Source organism: Lactuca sativa, chromosome 2 (genome assembly GCF_002870075.4).
Source record: "Lactuca sativa cultivar Salinas chromosome 2, Lsat_Salinas_v11, whole genome shotgun sequence".
In the NCBI taxonomy this organism is placed as follows: domain Eukaryota; kingdom Viridiplantae; phylum Streptophyta; class Magnoliopsida; order Asterales; family Asteraceae; genus Lactuca; species Lactuca sativa.
In genome coordinates this window covers 40,459,832-40,473,210 of record NC_056624.2, presented here as the reverse complement: position 1 = coordinate 40,473,210, position 13,379 = coordinate 40,459,832, and positions in this window count along the sequence as shown.

Sequence of the window (13,379 nt, the reverse complement as noted above, 5' to 3'; positions counted from 1 at the left end):
GCCAGAAACGCTACATGTTAAAGTGTGATTATATCACATTAGAACATGAAGGAAGGCATAGTCTATTTTAGAATTTAACTCTAAGAGACCTAAGTCTAAATGTGCATCACATGATGATAGGTCATAATTTGAAGTCTAGCCCGAGGTAGAGAGCAGGTGCACGATCGAGTACTGCTTACAGTCAATGAGTCTAAGAGATAGACTTGAAGGAATATAGAAGTTATAATTATTAACTAGGATGAAAAGATGACATATGGAGTCATTATACGAGCCCTGTTTCGTTGATGATTCCGGGACGTAATCATCCTAAGGGGGAGATAATTGTAACGCCCGCAGATCCGGGCTAGTCAATTTAGAGGCAATAGGGGTCGAAAACGACTTTTTGACAAAAAGATAATTTAGAATAAATAATCTTAACCAATTTGTAGAATATGTCACAAGGTTTCCGTACATATAAAGAACGCTGAAATCCGAGTTATAACGAAGAAGTTATGACCCGTCGCAGTTTCGCGTCGGAACCGGCACGGCGCCGGGAAGCGTAAATAGTAAATTTATGATATATAGAGATTTAGCCTTAGCGCTCTAAACAAAAGTCGTAGAATATGTTAAACTAAGAACATCGATAAAAAGAATGCCCAAATCTGACTTCGTATGAAGAAGTTATGATTTTTCGAAGTTTCGGATTAGCGGTGTACAGCCCGAAATTCGAATTTTAGATCGATTGATTTTTAGCCGACACAACCTAAACAAGAATCGAAGATCTCGTTATTAGTAGCGTAGCGATAAAAATACAGACGAAAATGGACATCGAATAAAGAAGTTATGAGATTTTAACGGACCAATCCTGTCCTGGCCTGTTAAAAATATAACTTTAAAAATAAAGTCAAAATTAACCAACGGAGTCTAAACGAAAGTTGTAGAGTATGTCTCCACCTACGCGTGGATATAAATAACGTCAAAAACGGAGTTCGTATGAGCGAGTTACAAATTATAGTAGTATATTTACGTATTAAAATAAAGTATAAATCATGTATACGTACACATATATATACATATGTATATATCATTAGAAAGGTATCGACGATGCGGTTATTATAAAACTAATGTTGAGTTCTTTCGACATTAGTTTAGTACAAAGATCATTAAATCCATTTAAAATAGTATTATAGAGGGGTGTTTAGTTGTTTATATAACTAAAAGGTCATTAAGTAATTATGGAGGGTAGTTTTTGAAAATTCAATTAGTATAAATAAGAGCCTTGGGCTCTCATATTTCTTGCACCATTCTCTTGATTCAAGAGTCTTTCTCTCCTTATCCCCCGAGCATTTCGGTCCCTCGTGATTCGACTTCTCTTTCTGTAGTTTTAGTATAGTAAGGTGAGCGCTGAAGCGCTACACGAATCTTTCTTAGAAAGATTCAGCGACGAAGTTCTGCCCCTGCAGAGCCCGACTCCTAGCTAAAATCCCCTTGAAAGTAAGTTATGTTTACCCTATTTTAAATATAGTTTATATTTAAAATTAGTATTGTTATTATAAATTTATAATAAATATTTGGGCTATTATTATGACTTATATAAGTGTCGTTATAATATCTTTTAACTACTCGCGGTACGGGGAATCTGGTTTAAAGGGCCGCATAGGGTTGTTGGATTTCAGAAGTGCTATACGCCAAAATGGTCCTGCCCTCCGGTGTTTTATGTCTGGCCCCTGTCTGTACATAGTAGTTGGAAAGTATTGTTTAAACGCTTATATAATAATAATAATAATAATAATAATAATAATAATAATAATAATAATAATAAGACTAATAATTAGTCACGGTAATATTAGACTAAAATCTAGTGGTGATAATACTAGGTTTCGTCAAAGGAAATTATTTTAAAGTAAACGAAGCGCTGTCCGAGTACCGAGTCACCACCTTCTCAGGTGAGTGCATAGTTACTTTCAGCTTACACATAGATATGAAGTATTTTATATAAATTACGTGCTGTGTGTGTATATTATCTGTATACTTGCTATCTATGCTGGATGAACGTTTTATACATGTTTTCAATGATTTAAACTGTATATATATTTTATATCTACAAAATGTGTTGGGTAAAACATGGGTAGATGTATTAGTTGTTGTGTGATAAAATGAAATAATGAGATGCCTTGTTATAGATGTTCTTGATGATCTAGTCATCTAGCGGAGTATAGATGACGACCACGGACTATTCTAGACAGTCCAGTGGAACACTAACAGGCTCGCAACCTGTAGGTGTTTATTCGAACTTTGTGTTTAACCGAACTGTGTGTTTATTCGAACTGTGTGTTTATTCGAACTGTGTGAACTGTGTGCTCACCAGATATACTCCATCCCAATGATAGTCCTTTGACTAGGTCCCTTGTGTTAGATGTTTTAGGGACGTAATGTGAGGATAACGGGAATGGGTAATTGGGTTGATTGTTTGATGTTTAAAAATAATAATTATATTATTGTGGGTTGAAAACCCTATGTGCTCACCAGTTTTCCCAACCTGACCCACTCAGTTTATTTTTATCACAGGTGTTGATATGAAGTCACAATACACTGAGAGATTTAAAGAGATGTAGATCACTAGTGTAAATAATTGTAAGTTCTGTTTATGCTTATGTTTCTGTATTAACGATGACATCCCAAACGTTTTAAAATGAAATAAATACGTTTCATCGAAAATGTTTTAATAACGTATTTACCATGTTTTTCTGGGAACAAATTCCGCAACATTTTTATAAAATGAAGTACTCTGATTTTTATAAAGCATAAACAAAATCGGTCTTTTCTGGCCGTGAAAATGGGGATGTCACAGTTGGTATCAGAGCATTAGTTTAAGCGAACTAGGAATATGGATTTATTTCTAGACTTAAACATAGAATGCTAAGCGATGATTGTGAGGTGTGAGCACTAGCTTATTTTAGGAATTGTGCCTAAAATGCTTTTATGTGCTAAATACTTGTGCCTGATATGCTGTTAGTTGTTCGGATCTATGGTCTGTTGCCGACCGGATCTGGAAACCTTATGTGTTTAGGATTCTAAACGTACGACTACGATATTAGAACTAGCATATAAACGTTTCGGAGTGATAAGGATGATTTAACCGTCAATCCTAAGTAAAGATCTGGATTCACCTTATTCGGTGTATAGATCAAGATGGCAAGAACCCGTAGTGGAAATGTGAATGCAAATGGGAACGGACACCAACCCCCCATGATCGAGCAAATACCAGTTGTGGAAGCCGCTGCCGGACCAATAACGATGGCCGGAGTGCAAGCGATGATCCAGGCAATGTTGGATCGTCAAATGGAGGAAACTAGACGTTTGCTCCAGCAAAATCGTGAGGAAGCCACTATTCAGATCGAACAGCCCGAGTTGAACGAAGGGCAGACTGAGGAAGGAAACTACAGTGGGACTGTTGGTCAAGTCAACCCACCAATAGTTCGACAAAACAACCAAGATGACAAAGTCGAGAGGAATGGATGCAAGTACAAGGATTTTCTGACTTGCAAGCCATCGACTTTCACTGGAAAGGAGGATCCGATCGAGGTCATGGATTGGATCTCGGAGATGGAGTTAGCCTTCATGACATGCGGTTGCAGAGGGAAGCTACAGACAACATTTGCAGTGCGTCAGTTTCGAGGAAGTGTTGTACGTTGGTGGAATACCTTGGGGAAGACTCTGAGCCCTAATGAGCCCCTGCAACTGACATGGGCAGAATTTTTGGTGCAATTCAAACGAAAGTACTGCTCAGCTCAAAACCTGCTTGAGCTAGAGAACCAGTTTCTAACCCTGAATAAGGGAAGCATGTCAATCGATGAATACACGAACAACTTCACAGAAAAGATGGAGTTTGCCTTGCGTCTTGTTCCGGATGAGCTGACGAAAATTGACAAGTACGCAAAGGGACTTCCATGGGAGTACGCGGTGCCAGTGCGTCAGGCTCCTACTCTGGAGGCAGCTATCTGGGCTGCCAAGTCTGTGGAAGATATGATTAAGGGAAGAGCTGCCAACAAGATTGAGGTTGGCGAAAAGAGGAAGTTTGAGGAATCTACGAGGCCCAATAAGAAGATCAAGTCTGGTTCAAAGGAGTCTAGCGGAGGAGGAAACAAAGTGAAATGGTGCGAGAAGTGCAAAAAGAATCACTTTGGGAAATGTAGCGAAGAAGTGACTTGCTACAAGTGTGGGAAGACCGGACATTACGCCAACGAGTGCAAAAGGGTGTGTTATGAATGCCGTGAAGAAGGGCATGTTGCTAAGGATTGCCTGAAAAAGAAAGAGGCGGAAAAACCAAACATTCCGCCAAAACCGAAGGCAAGAGCATTCCATATGATCCTAGACGAAGCAGATGACAATGCGAGGATTCAGGAATGACGGCTTGACATCCAAGGATCGAGTTATAATGTAGCCATAGAATCATATGATTTAGCCTGTTAGAGGCATAGTCTAGGGTGAACTTGAACACCTATGTAATCGTTTCAAGAAATAATATGAAACCTTTGTTTTGTTATCTGATGTGTTAAGTTGTTTTTTTTTCGTGTATGGTGACTTGGAGAGACTGCGGGACAATACTTGGGACGAGTATGAGTAGGTGTGAATGGTAGTAGAGGCCTATACTACCGGAAGCACAGGACTCACACTTGGATCAGGGAAAGTCACAAGGTTACCAAGAAGCTAGTAACTGATTCTGTTTTTTTTTTTCAAGTATGTCATTACCATCGTTTCGATAATGACTAAAAAGATTGTTGATTTCCGACCCTAGTGGTCATACCGAATTGAGTCTGACTACGATGAGTATGTTGCGTGGTTCAGAGAACCAAGTTTGATGTAGCGTCCGACTTAAACCAAACGATTGAAATCAAAGCAATCAATAGAAGTATCGCATTCGTTGTTAAAGAAGTTGGTAGCCAGAAACGCTACATGTTAAAGTGTGATTATATCACATTAGAACATGAAGGAAGGCATAGTCTATTTTAGAATTTAACTCTAAGAGACCTAAGTCTAAATGTGCATCACATGATGATAGGTCATAATTTGAAGTCTAGCCCGAGGTAGAGAGCAGGTGCACGATCGAGTACTGCTTACAGTCAATGAGTCTAAGAGATAGACTTGAAGGAATATAGAAGTTATAATTATTAACTAGGATGAAAAGATGACATATGGAGTCATTATACGAGCCCTGTTTCGTTGATGATTCCGGGACGTAATCATCCTAAGGGGGAGATAATTGTAACGCCCGCAGATCCGGGCTAGTCAATTTAGAGGCAATAGGGGTCGAAAACGACTTTTTGACAAAAAGATAATTTAGAATAAATAATCTTAACCAATTTGTAGAATATGTCACAAGGTTTCCGTACATATAAAGAACGCTGAAATCCGAGTTATAACGAAGAAGTTATGACCCGTCGAAGTTTCGCGTCGGAACCGGCACGGCGCCGGGAAGCGTAAATAGTAAATTTATGATATATAGAGATTTAGCCTTAGCGCTCTAAACAAAAGTCGTAGAATATGTTAAACTAAGAACATCGATAAAAAGAATGCCCAAATCTGACTTCGTATGAAGAAGTTATGATTTTTCGAAGTTTCGGATTAGCGGTGTACAGCCCGAAATTCGAATTTTAGATCGATTGATTTTTAGCCGACACAACCTAAACAAGAATCGAAGATCTCGTTATTAGTAGCGTAGCGATAAAAATACAGACGAAAATGGACATCGAATAAAGAAGTTATGAGATTTTAACGGACCAATCCTGTCCTGGCCTGTTAAAAATATAACTTTAAAAATAAAGTCAAAATTAACCAACGGAGTCTAAACGAAAGTTGTAGAGTATGTCTCCACCTACGCGTGGATATAAATAACGTCAAAAACGGAGTTCGTATGAGCGAGTTACAAATTATAGTAGTATATTTACGTATTAAAATAAAGTATAAATCATGTATACGTACACATATATATACATATGTATATATCATTAGAAAGGTATCGACGATGCGGTTATTATAAAACTAATGTTGAGTTCTTTCGACATTAGTTTAGTACAAAGATCATTAAATCCATTTAAAATAGTATTATAGAGGGGTGTTTAGTTGTTTATATAACTAAAAGGTCATTAAGTAATTATGGAGGGTAGTTTTTGAAAATTCAATTAGTATAAATAAGAGCCTTGGGCTCTCATATTTCTTGCACCATTCTCTTGATTCAAGAGTCTTTCTCTCCTTATCCCCCGAGCATTTCGGTCCCTCGTGATTCGACTTCTCTTTCTGTAGTTTTAGTATAGTAAGGTGAGCGCTGAAGCGCTACACGAATCTTTCTTAGAAAGATTCAGCGACGAAGTTCTGCCCCTGCAGAGCCCGACTCCTAGCTAAAATCCCCTTGAAAGTAAGTTATGTTTACCCTATTTTAAATATAGTTTATATTTAAAATTAGTATTGTTATTATAAATTTATAATAAATATTTGGGCTATTATTATGACTTATATAAGTGTCGTTATAATATCTTTTAACTACTCGCGGTACGGGGAATCTGGTTTAAAGGGCCGCATAGGGTTGTTGGATTTCAGAAGTGCTATACGCCAAAATGGTCCTGCCCTCCGGTGTTTTATGTCTGGCCCCTGTCTGTACATAGTAGTTGGAAAGTATTGTTTAAACGCTTATATAATAATAATAATAATAATAATAATAATAATAATAATAATAATAATAATAATAAGAGTAATAATTAGTCACGGTAATATTAGACTAAAATCTAGTGGTGATAATACTAGGTTTCGTCAAAGGAAATTATTTTAAAGTAAACGAAGCGCTGTCCGAGTACCGAGTCACCACCTTCTCAGGTGAGTGCATAGTTACTTTCAGCTTACACATAGATATGAAGTATTTTATATAAATTACGTGCTGTGTGTGTATATTATCTGTATACTTGCTATCTATGCTGGATGAACGTTTTATACATGTTTTCAATGATTTAAACTGTATATGTATTTTATATCTACAAAATGTGTTGGGTAAAACATGGGTAGATGTATTAGTTGTTGTGTGATAAAATGAAATAATGAGATGCCTTGTTATAGATGTTCTTGATGATCTAGTCATCTAGCGGAGTATAGATGACGACCACGGACTATTCTAGACAGTCCAGTGGAACACTAACAGGCTCGCAACCTGTAGGTGTTTATTCGAACTTTGTGTTTAACCGAACTGTGTGTTTATTCGAACTGTGTGTTTATTCGAACTGTGTGAACTGTGTGCTCACCAGATATACTCCATCCCAATGATAGTCCTTTGACTAGGTCCCTTGTGTTAGATGTTTTAGGGACGTAATGTGAGGATAACGGGAATGGGTAATTGGGTTGATTGTTTGATGTTTAAAAATAATAATTATATTATTATGGGTTGAAAACCCTATGTGCTCACCAGGTTTCCCAACCTGACCCACTCAGTTTATTTTTATCACAGGTGTTGATATGAAGTCACAATACACTGAGAGATTTAAAGAGATGTAGATCACTAGTGTAAATAATTGTAAGTTCTGTTTATGCTTATGTTTCTGTATTAACGATGACATCCCAAACGTTTTAAAATGAAATAAATACGTTTCATCGAAAATGTTTTAATAACGTATTTACCATGTTTTTCTGGGAACAAATTCCGCAACATTTTTATAAAATGAAGTACTCTGATTTTTATAAAGCATAAACAAAATCGGTCTTTTCTGGCCGTGAAAATGGGGATGTCACAGCTGCGGCTACTCAAGGAGACTTCGTCTTGCTTCTTGGGACCTCGGCTCAAGGAGGGTTTGGTCCCTATAAAGAGACTTCGGCCCTGCAAGGCTATTTTCCAAGATATCACCCCTTTTTTAGTGGTTTTTCACCAAGTCAAGTGTCGGGATGCCCCAAATGATTACAAAAAAAACAAAAGAGGTTTTGAGAGAGATTTGGGAGAGATTTCACATTCTTGGAGAGATTTGGGAGAGATTTCACATTATTGGAGAGATTTGGGAGAGATTTGACATACTTGGAGAGATTTGGGAGAGATTTCACATTTTTGGAGAGATTTGGGATAGATTTGACATACTTAGAGAGATTTCTCATACCGAGAGAGATTTGGGAGAGATTTCACATTCTTGGAGAGACTTGGGAGAGATTTTACATACTTGGAGAGATTTCTCATACGGAGAGAGAGATTTGGGAGAGATTTTTAATAGAAAGAGATAGAGTGAAAGAGATTGGGAAAGGCTTCTTTTGTGACCTTTTTGAGTGCTTGTCTTCGCAACTCAAGGTCCGTAAGCCCCGTTAAGCCATTATTAAGGATCTTACACTCTCCCGATGAGTATGCAACATTGTTTTATCGGTTTGGTTCATCACTTACCACAGTCTTAGGTTAAGGAAATCTAGATATACAACTTTTCAATTGGTGATTTCTCATTAGAATAACGAGTTGTATAGTAATTACATAGCGTAAACCCTAGTATACAAGGGTTAACTGAGTTGAACGGTTTGACTTGTTGACTTTGTTTGACTTTGACTTGACCAGAATTTGACAGTTGTCACAGTTGCATTAACTAAGGAACTGAGGGATCATGGGAGATCCAAGCACATCGACAGAAAATACCACTTCATCAGACATCGGGTAGAAGAGGGATTCCTTGTAGTAAAGCGGGTATCGTGAGAGGAGAACCTGGTAGATCCCCTCACAAAGGGTCTAAGCAGGGTTAAGCACTTACAGCATGCGAGGAGCATTAGTCTCAAGGACGATATTAGTTTTAGTGATTAGATAGTTATTTAGAAACTTGTAATAGATAAAAATGTAATTGATGTTTGATGAATGAATAAAGGAGTTTTATTTTTGAGTAAAGTTACTATCTTGTGTCAATTGTTTACTATTGTTTCACTTTTGCATGTTTTGACTTCCATAATAATAGGATTATTCGATTCATCCACAGTCGATCATACTTTCGAAGTAGGTTATGAGGTTAGACTGTCATGAATTGGTTTGTAGATTGTCTAAGCGTTTAGACGTAGAAAAAGTTTGTTGCAACGTTCATGAGTGCTCTTGAAATACAATTTGAGTATTGGATTAAACCCACGCTCATTTGAATCACTTCATGGAATTTATCGCGAGTGATTGTGAGATGATAATATCGTATAGTCTTCAAACCAGGATATATGAGTTGTTGTTTACAAGTTGGTTGTGCATTGATAGTGCGTAAACGCATCATTAACTTGATGTTATAAAATGTATTATTGTGTATAATTTATTAAGTAAATAGTACAAGCATATAAGTCAAAGTTTATTTGTTCCTTTTATCCTAAGAGGATTAAAAGCGATATCTTGGTCCCTTCGATGATTTTGTGTTGACTTATGTGTTGGGCACGATCAGGACCAAATTGATGATTTCAATTAAGTTCTATGTCAAACAAATCAGAAATCGGGAAACAAACTGCTGGAAAATGAGTTTGACTTTATTCCATGTCTTTGTCCACATGATATCTTGAGAACAGAGGACTACATGATCCCATATCTAAAGGACGCGTTATTGACTAGGTCAGAGTTCGACAATGGCTTTTGAGAGCTATGATTGCTAATCGGATTTTGAAGTCGTACTTATAGTTATAGTTATTAGACTTATCCTAGTGGGAGACTGTTGGATTAGGTGTCTAAGCCCATAACTATAATTGATATGTAGTTGACCCGATAGTAGCATGATCCTTTTGGGTTGACTTCACCATAGCAACTTGACTGGATGAATTATGCAAAAAGAGGTTAATTGTGATTTATTAATATATTATAAGAATAATATATTAATTGAGAAATCATATTATTTAATTAGTATTTATCAGAAATTAATTTGGTGATTAAAAGAGGATAATTAAATGAAGGGACTTGTATTGCAATTATATGATAGTTGCAAAGTTGGGCTTGTGGATCCTTAATAACGGATGGACGCAATCCTATGTGTAGCCCACACAGTTTTCGTCCTTAAGAGGCCTTTTGGAAGGATATGTTGGATTGCTTAAGCCCTAAGCAGAGAATTAGGGTTTCAGTCTAATAACTAATTGATAAGCTATATAAGGAACCCCTAGGACTCCCAAAATCGACCGTTTGCTTCCAAGAGAATACCCTAGCCGATTTTGAGCTTTTAACCTCACTCATGTTCTTCCAACTTGCTACTTGGTGTTTGTGATCCATTTGAGGTGCAACATTTGAGGCACTAAGCTCTTGAAGGTCAAGATTAATCAAGCTACAAGAAAAGGTATTCATCTATCCTTGTTTTATGTTACAAATTCCAAAAATTGTATCCTAGTTAGGGTTCATGCTTTGGATAACTTGATTTGCATGTATAACTTGATAAAAACATAGATCTGAAGCATTAGGGTTGCATGTACACCATAGGAATGTTGTAGTGCTCAAAACCCATCAATAACACCATACACATATTTTCCTACTACTAAGGGCAACATACTATAATTTTATACGTACCTTAACCTCTAATAGCAATGTACTTTAGTTTTTACTTTTAATATTAACTGATTATGCTCGTGTATGTTGCTATTATGCCTTACATATTCATAGTATTGGTTACATTGAATATATGTACAAATAAAACAAAGTAAATTGTTATTTCCTAAAATTTACCCTTTTGTTTATTGATCGATATTAGCAATGTGAAAAAGGTGAAAGAAATGAAAGTAGAATGCTATGATATAATACACAAATAAATGAAAGTTGTTTGGTATTTTTGCAGAGTATTGTGGACAAGTAGTTGGAGAACTTAAAGGAATTTGTAATGAAGCGTGCTGATAGAGGATAGTCAAAGGGAAATTTTGACCGCGAAAAGCATATGGAGGCCTTTTTACCTGTTACACTAAATAAAAAACAACTGAAAATTTTACTACAATGCACCCTTTTATGATTTTCAATTTTTACTATTCCTTCTATCAAATTGATTCCCACTTCATTTCTTTGGGGTTACTTGTAATGCATGCATATCTGAGTCCCGCAGTGCGACGATACTTCACTAGTTTTAATAAATTTATTGAAAAGTTGTATAAAACTACAAGCTACCTTCATATTTAATCCATTAACTTTTTTTTTAATTTTATTCACATGACCCTTTATCTTGTATTTCCAATGTTTCTCTCCATCTTCACAACAATTGTTGTCTTTCATCTATAGGAGTATCGGACACATTTCTTCATATCGCCAAGTACCCCATCTCTAGACCTTTTTTTTCTTGCAGCACTACTGTTATTTCAACAATTGTTTAGAAGTTTTCGATGTTCTCGGTAGATGATTAGAGACAATTTCTTAAATCACAGTAAAGATGATTGGCAATCTCCTTCAAATCTTATGTTTTTTCACTTCCAAACCCACTAAATCGTATATTTGTGTTTTAAACAGTGATTTAATAATAATAATAATCGACCATTTGCCTCAAATTTTAACATCATAATACTTAATTAATCACCTGATATGTTTCATGGATTGATAGAATGGTTTGAATGTTAGGTTTAAATGAAACAAGGAACAAAGAATGATGCTAAGGGAAACTCTGCACCAAGGTATACATATTTGAGTCTAGCAAAGTGAGGTTGAAATTTTGATGTTGGTGTGTTTTGTGTACAAATAAAAATAGATGATGGTGGTAAATCAGATCTATCGTTTTTTGCAATGTATAAATGCAATGATGCCACGAATGAGCGTTTGAGAAGCGGTCCATGATAGTTAACGGGGTTTTATTTATTTTTTGTCATAGGAGTTACAATGGGGATTTAGAAAGATGAAAATAGGAGGGATGAGAGGTTAGATGAGAGATGGGTAAGGGTTTTTTTTTTATACATTTCTTCTTTTGTTCCATTGTGTTCCACTCTGGTGGGACTAAATTTTGAAGAAGTAGTTCCATTTGAATTGGTCAACGACCCAAGATGTCCCCATCCTATCTCTACCAAACGCTTAAAAAATGTTCAGATTTGTTGTCTTGTCCCATCCCACTTACCAAACGATGCAGTGGGTGGAATGGAATTAGACTGAAATGAATAAGATTGGACCGAATAGAACTGGACTAATTTATCATATATCATTTGATAAGCGTTGGACACGCAGAACATAATATTAAATTTACCATATTTCCTTGATAGTTATATGATTTTTCTTGCATTCTTTATAATATTTTTATTCACAAACTAATTATAAATAAAATGTCCCATATTATTTTATAATTTTATTAAAAAAATTCTATATGTAAACACCTACATGCTACGACTTCAAAAATCACCCCATTAACCTTTTATTAATTTTATTCACATGCCCTTTTATCATGTATTTCGTAGGTTCCTCTTCATATTCATAGCCATTGTCGTCTTTCATCCGCAGGAGTATTAGACGCATTTCTTCGTATTACCACCTACCCCATATCTAGACCTTTTTTCTTGCAACACTGTTGATATTCCGATAATTGTTTAGACGCCATCAATGTTTGTTCCTTGCAGATGATTAGAGACAATTTATTAAATCATAGTAAAGATGATTGGCAATCTCCTTCAAATATTATGTTTTTTCACTTCCAGACCCACTCAATTACAAAATTATGTTTTTGACATTGATTTAATAACATGTATATGCTTAATTCATTGATCGAATGGTCCACACATTAGGTTTAAATGAAATGAGGAATAAAGAAGGACGATAAGGGAAACTTTGTAGCAAGGTATACATATTTGATTCCAGCAAAGTGCAGTAAATTTTTTGATGTTGGTGTGTGTTGTATATAGAGAGACATATAGATGAAGGTGGTAAAGCAGATCCATCATTTTTTTGTTATGTATACATGAAAATTAGTCATGAATGAGCATTGGGGAAGGGGTCACAAGACTTAATGGTTTTTTTGGCACCAGAGTTATAGTGAGGATTAAGGAAAATGAAAGCAAGAGGGTGGGAGGTTAGAGAGGATAAGGGCGAGGGTTTTGTCAAATTTTCTTTTGTTCCATTTTGTTCCACTGAGGCTAAATTTTAAAGAAATAGTCCCATTAAAATTGGTCAATGACCCAAGTTGTCCCAATCCTATCCCTGCTAAATGCTTACGAAAAATGTCTAGTCATATTCAGTCCCAAGTACCAAACATTACCTAAACGATGTAAAGAAATCATTAGGGTTATATTTTGGAAAGTATAATAAAACATTCATTAATTCAAAACATATTGCCACATGTTCAAAATCTGAGTAATAATAACGAGAGTAAAATCAAAATCAGCAGAAGTCTCCAAAAAGAAATCTGATTGGTACAATCCAATTATAGTCTTGTCTGTTATGGTCCAACCATAGTCTTGACTACTATGGTTCAATTATAGTATTTTAGGAATATACT